Genomic DNA, 12,157 nt, shown 5'->3' with positions numbered 1-12,157 from the left:
AAATATATACTAATTCTCAGCCATTACTAGTGTAGTTCCAGTTCCAGGACTCCTTGAATTCACTGGAAGGCCATAACAATTACCTCGCTTATAGGAATGCTTCATTCCCAAAGCATAAGATCCAAATTACTCAAAAATTTCTACCAAATTTTATCATAATCTTATCAAAATTCCCCTTATTTTCTACTCTAAATTTCCAACCTAGGTTTTAAAGACTACCCAATTTTGGATTATAAAAAAGAATGCAGTTAGAAACCCTACCTTCTGTGGGACAGACGAGTAAGCAGCGAAAAGGAGATGGATAAAAAGCAGAGGCCTGAAACATGCCACAGTCACAGCACAGCGCAGTATTGAACAGAGGATGTAAATCGTAAACACTTGCTGCCAACATCACCGTGTAAGAAGATTGTATATTTCTTTGCTACCAAATTCTATAATTCATTCCTTTCTCGATTAATATAGTCTTCGAATTTTTTTATCCGGACAGGGCTTCTCCAGTATAATCCCGTGCTTAATATATGGTGTGGATTCATGTAGTTTGCTGTTCACTTTAAACTATTCATGCACAACGCTTTTTGAGGCTGTAGAAGAATTATTTGCGCAGATATTATCAGTTATGGGAGCTTTTAGTGGCACACATAAATGCCACAGCATTTTTCTCGGAAAACACACCATCTTGCCTACAGTTAGGATTCAATACGGGGCAATGCGTTGATTTCTAAAATATGCTAAAACCATTGGAGAAAACTTTCTTCTCACTAGTTAAATAGTTTTGGTATCAAAGCATTTGCATCCTGGAAATGCAAAGCCGGAAGCAGAGATCCATGACCCATAGTTAAATAGTTTTGGTATCAAAGCATTTGCATCCTGGAAATGCAAAGCCGAAAGCAGAGATCCATAACCCATAGGACATAGGACAGGTGTTAAAACATATAGTTTCGGAATCAAAGCACTTGCATCCTGGGAGTGCCAAGCTCAGAACAGAGATCCATGACCCACGGATCAGAGATTAAGACATGATTTTGGTATCAAAGCATTTGCATCATGGAAATGTGAAGACGGGAACCGAGATCTATTAGCCACAGGTCGGATGACCATGTGAAAATAACTGTGAAGGAGGGGCCAAAATTAACTCACCAGTGTTTATTAGAGTTTCTCTGGCAACGTTGGACGAGGAGACAAGAGGGAGTAAAGGCAGAAACCAGAAAAATATTCAGTCACAGCAAGACACAGATTTGAACATAGGATATACATTGTAAACTCCTGTCGCCGACATTATGGTGCAAAAAGACAATTTCTTTGTAAATCATTCTTCTCCGATTAGTAGTTAATAGTCCTGGAGTATTTAACTACCCCAGGTTTTCTCCACTTATAATCCTGTGCTTAATTATAGACTGGATTTGTTTATTTTGCTGTTACATTTTTATTGTTCATGCATGGGTTTTGTTACTGTTTTAGAAGAGTTTTTGGCTCAGATATTGCTGGATGCAGTGGCTTGTAATGGCACAACCACAGATAAATGTCACAGTATTTCCCCAAGAGAGCACACCTTTTGCCCACAATTATTCTATTATAAATGGAAATACCATTCAGATTGGGGCACTGTCTTCATTTTTAAAATATATTTAAACCATTTTGAGACAATTTTTTTCACCTTGGTTAAAACAGATAATTTTGGCATCGAAGCATTTATACCTTTGAAGTGCAAAGCTCGAATCAGAGATCCATAACCCACATGTCAGAGAGCCATGTGAAAATAACTGGAAAGAACTTACAAGTAAGAAACCTTAACTCTGCCGTATTAATCGGAGTTTCTCAGATGACAATGGGTGCAGAGAGGAGGAAACCGCGACAAGGAGATAGAGAAAAGGCGGAAGCCAGAAAGATGCAGCACTGAACAGAGGACGTACACTGTATACCCTTGCCACATAGAGAAAATGCAGAAGCCAGAAGGATGCTTCAGTCACAACAAGATGCGGCACTAAACAGAGGATGTACATTGTATACCCTTGCCACATAGAGAAAAGGCAGGAGCCAGAAGGATGCTTTAGTCACAGCAAGATACAGCACTGAACAGAGGATGTACATTGTAAACCCTTGCCAGAAAAATTAAGGTGCAAGAAGACTGTCTATTTCTCTGCAACTAAACTCTGAAATCATTCTTCTCTCCATTATTATTGTCCCAGAGTTTGTAATCATGTAAGGATTTTCTCCACTTATAATCTTATACTTATTTTATACTGTGGTTGATTTGCTTTCCTATTACGTTATCACTGTTCATGGAGAGTTTCTGTTATTTTTTTAACAAAGTTTTTCGCTCAGATAATGTTGGTTGTAACAGCTTTAATGGTACATCACAGCATTCCTTTTAAGAAAATACACCGTTTGCCTACAGTGATTCTATAATACATATGGAAATAGCATTCAGTTTGGGCAATGTCCTGATTTCTAAAATCTGTTAAAACCATTAGATATTTGTTACCCTTACTAACTAAAAATTGTTATTACTGTACAGGGAGAAAAAATTGAAGCCCTTGCCAGTATGGTTAAGAATCAAGGTCTCATTTACACTGGTAGAAGTAAAGGCGTCGAAGCGTTGGTGACCTGAAAATAGAAATTTCCAAAGCTGTGGGACTGATGTTATGGAACTTGTCAACCACATTTATAAGAACAAGTTCAATTGAAAGATCAACTGAAACATATGTAATGAATTGCAGCAGATACTGGAACTATTGTTGTATCATCATAGCATTAGTGACTTTGGTGTATTTTCAAAATCTAATATGAAAATAAATCATGTTTCTTGAGTAAGAATGTTTTCCAGAACTTTAGTAGATGATAACGCTATTCTTGGGGGATTTTAGACCTTGAAATGATGATGAATCCGAGGATGTTGTGGTGTGTCAAACGATGTGGGATTCCGAACCAGAGTAAGAAGCTTGTCTGTATATACATCAATTTCTAATTTAATTTATCATTAAAAGAAATAAAACATGTAAACCAAAAACCTTTAGCGATTGAAATAAAACAGTAACCATTGATTACATATACGGAATTTTGGAATACCCAAGGTAACCCTTTTTCCCCTTTTTTGTTCTTTTTCTTTTATAAATAAATCAAGCATGATGGTCCCATAGCAAAAAATTCATGGTATCCTTTTCTACCTCCGACGCATTCTTGGAAGGGAAGTATCATCTTTATACAGTAATCTACATCAAAATGTATAAAGATACAACCAAACGTTGTACAATTAACTGGCGAGTCCTGGCCACAGAGCAGACTAATGAAATCTAATGGCATTAACTTACAACTACCATTCAGGTCCATGCTGGATCTGCGAGTGCCTTGCGCCCCCTCTGAGAGCAGAAGCTCTATACAAAAGAAAATAAAAAATTGATAGTATAATTCAAGAAAAAAAGGCTGATCTCTGTACAGATATAACCCTGCCCCAGAAAAGCTGGTCCTTATACATTTACAACAACCTCCCAAAAGAGCAGACCTCTTATTACAAAACCTTTGAAATGTTGGCTGCAATTCACAGGCTCACCTTTCCACTATTTAGTCCAGCCCAGATATAGTGCGATACATTTTTTCAGGGTAGCAGATATTGCGGGAAGAACGAATGATTTTGGCCAACATTTTCCCCCTCCTTTTAAGGACCTTGGGCGATGCCAGAACTGATGCCGCTACATAGAGCAAAAATATCAGTCCTTTTATGCCCCCCGTTTTGGCAGAAGCCTCACCATTTTTTCTTGGGGTCTGCCAATGCCGCTGACAGGCCCTGCCTTGAGCACACAAAAATATCCAACTTGCTTATACTCCATTACCTCGATTCGTAGTCTTCAACGTAATTCTAATGAAGCACCAAAAGAGAAGTAGTTCATGATACAAATGAGTGCGGAAACCTTCTTATAAGCTAAATCTGATATTATCAATGAAGCATCTGAACTATCTGTATCAATGAGGTATTGAGAAATTAACCCAATGTCTTAAGAAACCCAGATTAATTCAGACAGCGTATAGTTAACCAAGTTACATTTACAGAAGACAAATAAATTCTGATTCGTAAATTGACAAGTTTAGACCATAAATACCTCTGTAATACCCTCGGGCTGCCCAACTCTAGGAATGGAAATAGTTGCCAAGAACAAGAATTGAAATCGCCTTAAAATCGTATGAAAACAGAACAAAATTGTTTCGCTTAGCAAATAACAGTGATTGAATATAAAACTTTTTAAAGACGATTTGCAACGTAATTGTCCGAATTATATAATTTGAATGATCTGGACGAGCCTGGAAAACGGTGGGCCAAGTTTCTCTCAAACTCAAGTCATGTCATTTTTTTCCCATGCGCACAGGGTTGCTATTGATATAACAGCACAAGGCTACGCATGCAGGGAAGAAAGACATGAAGAGTCTCTGCCAAGAGTCTCATCGCCAGCAGAAGAGTCTCATCGCCAGCAGACAGTCATAAACGAACGACAGAAAACACTCCAGTCATCTAACACACATAATCAATGGCTCAGGATCGCACACGTCACATTTTAGGGATGTCTTTCTTAGAGGGAACGCCTTACAGCATAAAAATTCTCGTGGTATTATTGAAAAGAACACATTTATTTTATGCTTAGTCATGGTGAAAGGAAAATATATGTTGTTATTATAGGCCATCATGGTAAAAAGTAGAATTAACTATATTAATTTTGGAAATAATGTATTGTTTGCATAGCTTATGCATATTAAAAGATTTGTCAATGTTAAAAGGATTTGTCAGGTTTCCATGCATAAAATATGGGTTAACTAAGATATTTTCTTGGAAAGAATACATGAAAACATTGCACATAAAAGATAGAGAAACCATATTATTTTCTGGAAAAGACTATATGAGAATCATGTGCATAAAGGATGAGTAGCCATGACTTGTTTGAAAAAAAATGTGTTATTTGCATGCATGAAAATTAGAAATATGTGTTTGATTTATTGAAAATAAATCACTGTTATGTATTTAATTTAAAAAGAAAGAAAAAGAAAAATATAAGTTTGCATGCAAGAGAAATAGTTACTAGGTATTTGAGTTCTTGAAAAGAATACATGAAACCCTACATTCAAGAAGATAAATAAGCCATGAATAGAATAGTTGTTGGTCATATTTCATGAAAAGTATGTGTGTTTTAATAACTATTATGCTTATTTTCCCTTTATAAGCAACAAGAACATGTAATTTCACACATGAAAACAATAGTTGATGAATTAGATTTCTAGAAAATGAAATCTATTTTTGCATACATAGAAAGGGAAATTTATGTGTCAGTTTCTTGGAAAGAAATTTGTGCACATAACTAATAATTATTGTATTAATTTAATGGAAAGAAATTTGTGCACATAGCTAATAACTATTGTATTAGCTTCTTGGAAAGGAATTGTGCACATAAATAATAACTAATTTATTAGTTCTTGAATAAAAAACATGATTCTGCATGTTTTAATTGTGTTAAAAATTCTTGGAAAAGTTTTCATGGCTTTTGTTTGGAAGAGAATTAAATTATCTAAGTTGTTTCCTCAAAAAGGGTTACATGTGAACCTTGCACAATAAAAAAATAACTATTTTTCTAGATTCTTCGAAAAAGAAATGTGTATTCACATACACAAGAGATTAGTTGATTGTTTCATTCTCTTTATGCACAGGGATCTATAACTATTGTAAAAGAGGAATAAGAATCTTTATCCATCGAAAAAATAGTTGGTCTATCAATTTCCCTTGGAAAAATAAGTATGTATTTGTTTACATAAAAGGAACATCTAATTGTGGTAGGATTCTAGAGTTGAATATGATTATAGATTTCAATAGGATTTTAGAGTTGAATAGGATTCTAGAGATGTGTGGGGAAGTTGTCATTGTCTGATAGTTGGCATACCAGCATGGATGTTTGTGGTAGAATATGTTGGATTTGATGTCCCCTCACTTAGTAATTGGGCTAGCATTGATATGGTTGATTTGTCAAGATCAGGGGGAGTCCCATGGTTGCTGAAGAGCTCTGTATAGAATCACCATAGTAACAGGCTTATTAGAGAAGCCATAAAATGACGACTATGGTTGTTGGGAGTCCCATAATTTGGAGGAGTTTTTGCCTAAAGAGATTAGCTCAAATACTCTTGGAGTTGGCACGGTTGGTTAATGCTCTAAAAGTTATATCCAAAGGTATGTGGAACCTTGAAAAATGCCTCTGAAGAGCAATTTATAGGAAGAAGAAGAAGAAGAAGAGCCAAGGTGGAAATAATGGCAGAGATTTTGTGGCCATTTTTTATGTGGCATATGGGCTCAAAGCCTACATAAGACCATCTCCATTGGTTAGCACTCTGAAAGGGCTTTCCAACGGTATGTGAAAGTCCATGAATGGGCAGTGGGATCAAAAGTTATTGACTATCGAATTTAGTCCTAAGCAGGTCGAAATATCTGAGTAGGATGGTATATCAAGACCTCGATAGGTTAGAATTTTAGAGGGTTAGAGTTTTGGGAGACAATTCTTGGAACCCGATATCGGAGAGGTTGGAATATTGGACCTCAATGGTTTATTTCCTCGGCAGTGTATTTAAAAGAGACCTGAAAGGAATATGCCAAATATTGGAACCCGATATTGTAAGGCTCAGAGCATCAGGACTCGACATTGGAAGGACTGAGAAAGTCATATTGGAACCTTGGATCAGAAAACTATGAGGGAGAAAGAAGAAACTCGGAGGCTTGGAACTTCAGGTTTTGAGAACCTCATAAGTTCTTATGAATGGAATTGTTTAAAAGCGTCGAGGTTGCAAAGAGTTGAGATTTACAAAGGAATTAGATCAAAAACCAACAGATCGAGGGACCCTTTCTCTCCCCTCCAATAGGACGCATGGAAGTAGTTGGTTGGCCCTCGGGAGCTAATGGTGGAAGATGACATCATCATGGCGTGTCAGTATGGAGGACACATATCCGTCAGATTTGAAATTTTGGGTTGCCTAATGGAGAAAATATAGGTGACATTTGTCACCACTAATGAGATGCCTCGAGTCAATGATAGCATACGCATGACGTCATCTTGGAGGTCATATATCGGAAGTCAAAGTTCTCATAACTCCTGTACAATTGCTTTATGAAAATGTTTCAATGAAAGGAGCTTCCAATGATGAGTTGCACATTGTCAATGGAGGTCCAAAGAACTAAGAACAAAGACAAGACTTAGAACCTAAGTTTTTTGATGCCATGTGGGAAGTATTACGAAGGTTTAAACTCTTAAACTCCTCCGTAAATTATTTTGGAGAAATGTTACGATGTAAGGGGCTCCGACATTGGTGGCGCTTGGTTATGGAAGTCCAAAAGAAATAAAGGTGAGAGTGAATACACAATTAGACAAGCCTGGTAGGAGGCTGAAGGCCTTGACACCTAAATGTTATGTCACTAGTCATGGCACCCAGTCCTGTGTAGGAATTGTGATAAAGTACTAAGGAGAGGGGGCTAAAATTTAATCAGGACTTTGCGTTTTCGTAAGGTATTTTCAATAAAAGTTATGATATGCAAGGGCTTCTACATAACACTACAATGATGTATGAATTTGTCGGTCACAACTCCCGGTCACATGGTTGAAGAACAAGTGATAAGGGCTAAGCATAAGAGGGGCTAAAGGCTTTTCCAACTATTGTGATTCTGAAATTTCACCATGGTGTGTGATTATATGTTTATTTCATATTGCTGCCACTTGATATGTTGTTGATGGTTATATGGATGGTTTCCAAGTTTGAATAAGAAATATAATTTTCCATAAAAATATAAATTAGCCTTAATATTGATTCACCCCCATCTAAGTGTTAACATTTTTATCAACAACTGGTATCAAAGATTGGTTCCTCCGAGAATTGCTTAGTCGATAGAAGATAGATCAAAGGGAAACAATGGCTAATCGGGTTTGGCTAATAGCAAAAGGAGTTCCATTTTTGAATGGATTAGACTATGAGGTCTGGAAGATTAGAATCCTACTTGATCATAGTTAATGAAGACATTTGGTTGTATGTGACATATGGATAAAGGAATGAGTTCAATACAGAATCCAAGGAAATCATCATTAAAGGGTTATCTAAGCCAGATGATGATAGAATGAGGCATCATGTGTCAGAAAAGAAAATGCTAGACATATTTTAATGTCTATATGGAGGAGAAAGGTACATAGCTCAAGGGGAGGTCGAAGACCCTTGTTGCTCAAGCAATGAAGCTCAAGCTGTGAAGGTTGCTCATGATGAGAAGAAGAGAAGGAAGAAATCAAAGAAAACATCCCAGAAAAGAGATGTTCAGAAGATTTAAGATTATCCTCTTAATGATTAAGTTGGTTCTCATCACTCTCAAGAAGATGATGAAAAATCAGAAGAGAGGCCAGACTGCTCTTAAGGTAAACTATTTCTTTCTAATGAATGTAAAGAAATGGGTCATTCATTATCTAGATGTTCATGTGAATCACTTGAAGATAAAGATAGACATGCATCTAGTAGTAGTAATGAAGATAGACCCACTTTAGTGGCAATATAAGTTTGAGGATTCTCGGAAGAAGAAGAGAGTATATTCCATGAAGAAAATAGGGGTATCACTGGAAATGATGAAGATGGAATAACCCTTAGACTTGTGGAAGACTCCATGGACATAGAGATGGTTTTAGATCTCTATGGGGACTTAGCTAGCACCTTTGATAGTGAAGAGAAGGATCTGAATGAAAGTATCTACTTTAGGAAAAATTTGATCTCTGCTCTAAAAGAGATCAAGGACTTATCAGACATAAATCTCATGCAAGAAGAACAATAGAAAATTTATGAACTTGAGAATGAAAAGTTGAGTAAAACAATAGTTGATCTAAATACTTAACAAGAAGAGGATAGAAGGTTGGGTGGCACGTTGACAAAAAATTGAGTGAGAAGGAAGCTTATTGTGAGAGACCACAAGTTGAAGTAGTCTCATTGAGACATGACTTAGAAAATAAATGTAACGAAGTGTCTCAACAATAGAAGCTTGGAGAGAGTAAGATAGTATTGGATGAGATGCTTGCCAAGAAAACATCCCCTCTTATCGAGGTTAGCTAGGATTTCGATGAAGAACCAAGCTTTAAGAAGAAGAAGGCTGGAAGGTCAGCATCCCATGTAAGTGAAGTTCGAAATTACAACAATAAAAGAAAGGAAAAGAGATGGTTGTACAACAACAACAAGAGAAGAAGAAGGATCAACATAATGTTGTGAAATAGTAGAGGCAGTAGCAGAAGAAAGCTAGACGACAGTAAGGAGGAATGCAATAGAGTAATGAAAATTCCCATAGAAGGTACATGAAGAACCAACTGAGGTCCTTTCCCTCTCAAGGGTAACGCCCTCAAATAAAAGGTCTTGTTAACTCCCATAAGCCTTTTGATGGTGATTATTTCTCTTCCAATAATTTTTGGCATAAGACCATAGATTGTTTATGGCATGGACAAAATGAGATGTGTGGGTAGTAGCGACCTAAAAATGCATAAAGAGGCTAGGAGAAGGCATGTTGCAGTAATAGGTAGCATGACAAGAGTTTTGTCAGGAATAGTAACTTCTCTGCCCCACTTTGGTGCCATATCAAATGTTACAATTGTGGCAATCTTGGTCATAAGAAAGTGAGCTACATATTTGAGAAGAAATGTCATGCTTCTCAACATATGCAGGCAAATGTAAAATCTCAGGATTTGAATACAAGAAGAAACAATTGAGGTGAGGAATCTAATTTTGTCTTTAGTGCTCTATGTGAGAAGAGAAATATGAAAATAGGAGGAATAAAATATGAAGAATGATCCTTTTACCATTGTGGTGGATCCCTTTGTGAGGTAGAAAGAAAGCAAGAATATTTGGGTGAAGTAAGAGGAATAAAAGGAGAAGATTCCCCTAGCCATTTGAAACCAAGAGAAATCCCAAACATGGCAAGGGAAGAAGTTGAAAATAAATGATTATGTCAGGACTCGACTAAAGAAGATTTGGAAGAAGAAGGAATATGATCTATTGATGGGGAGTATATAATTTCTTTCTCTTCAGTAAAAGAAGAGAATGGCCTCAATGGAGCTCGAATAATTCAGGTGCAAGAAGCTAGAGATAATAGATATAAATGTGCATCTGATTGTTGAAGGTATGGTCGAGGCCCCTTGTTGATTAAAAAGATCAATTTGCTTGTTTTGAATGTATCAAAATTAAAAGAGAGAGGACAAGTGAAACCAACATGAGTTCACAGGGAGTACACAACAACATTTCATGTTCTGAAAAAAATGAGTTGTAGTAGAAGTGTGGAATGACAAGAATCTCACCATTAAGTCATGTCCACATGATCAGTCCCCATGTAGAAGCAAGGAAGTTGTTGCAGAAGATCAGAGACCATTGGCTCAGAGGTGTTTTATTGAGTAAGCAGTAGCAGACAATTATCATCAGCCTCAAGAAGAAATATTTCTCAGGAAATGAAAGGTTTGAACCTTGAGTCAAATACCCTTATTTCATTTAAGTTGTGAGTTTGATTATGCCTAGCGGTCTTGTGTTCATGAAACATAATTGGCACAAGATTTTCATGTCCCTTAACCTTTAATTTATATCGCTATGTCAATTGAAAGTCTTGGCTTCAGTTGGAGAAACATTTTTATACAATTGATCATTTATTTTTTAGAAAGAGATATAAGATATTGCCTGGTACATCACCCAATTTGTGTCAAATGTTTGGTGAAATTTGTATTATTTAAGAAGCAATCCATATTTGGAGCAGTATGATATTGGGGGAGAAGAAGTGGTTAAAATTCTTAAGAGAAGTAAATGTAGTCTCGGTAGCAGCTGCAACAATGAATATAAAGTTGAAATCCATCACTAATGATTGTAAGGAAAATTTTAGGGGCTAATATTTGCATGTTCGCTAATTCCCCATGCTTTTTACAAAAAAGATTGATTTCCATTTTTTCTAAAAATGTTTCACCCAAATTTTATATTATAAAATTATTTTACCTTAAAAATCGCTAAAAGTATATAGAGACTATATAAAATTATTACAAATTTGAATATTCTTACAGAAATATCACCAAGCATTTTGTAGATAGCATATCATGAACTAGTGAGATTCGCCAAGGTTTCTAAACATTAAGATAAATTTCCTACTTAAAATTTTCCCTGAATGATTGGTATTTGCAATAGCAACAACACCATGAGAAATTTAATTGGTATCAATTTCCTTTTAACTGATACAAAACATGCATTGGAAAGAGAGTATTTATCTAATAGCCATAAGCTGTCAAAACTTGAGGTTTATTAAAAAGGCATTCAAATCAAAGGAAACATATGTTCAGGGGGAGCATATCACATATGTCCAGTTTATCAAGAAACAATGATCAATCCTTGAAGAGAAGTCTGCAAAGAATAATGCACATTAACAACTAGACCCTCGTCATTTAAAGTAGATGATTACATGGGGGAGAAGGAGCAACATGTATCCCTTTGCCATTGATCTCAAAGGGGTCAATTATTATTGGAGAAGTTGTCATGGCCCATGTAGAGGAGAGAAATCCATTGGCGGCATATGCAAGAGAAGTGTGGAAGCATCATGGGGATTGGCCATCAGAGTGGTGATAACATTGAGGTGTTGCCATCAATGCAAAAGGGGGAGATTGTTGTATAGTTGGAATTTTCTGGATGGCTAGTGGCTACAAGTGTGTTAGCATGGTTGTCAAAAATAATGGTAGGAGATGTGTTGGAAAGTTGGCATTGTCTTATAGTTGGAATACCAAGATGGATGTTTATGGTAGCATATGTTGGATTTGATGTCCCCTCGCCTAGTAATCGGGCTAGCATTGATATGCTTGATGTGTGAAGCTCAAGGGGATTCCCATGGTTGCAACAATGCTCTATAGAGGATCACCATAGTAGCATGCCTATTGGAGAATCCATAAAATGATGACTATGGTGGTTGGGAGTCCTAGTGTTTAGAGGAGATATTGCGTCAAGGGACCAACTCAAATACTCTTTGAGTTGGCATAGTTGGTTAGTTCCCTGAAATATATCTCCAATGGTATATGTAACCTTGAAAAATGCCTTCGAAGAGCAGGTTATATGAAGAAGAAGAAGAGCAAATGTGGAAAGAATGGAAAAGAGTTTGCAACCATTT

This window comes from Pinus tabuliformis, chromosome 7, assembly GCF_031772625.1.
Source record: "Pinus tabuliformis cultivar Carrire ecotype Pingquan chromosome 7, CPIR1, whole genome shotgun sequence".
NCBI lineage: Eukaryota > Viridiplantae > Streptophyta > Pinopsida > Pinales > Pinaceae > Pinus > Pinus tabuliformis.
This window is presented reverse-complemented; position numbering follows the sequence as displayed.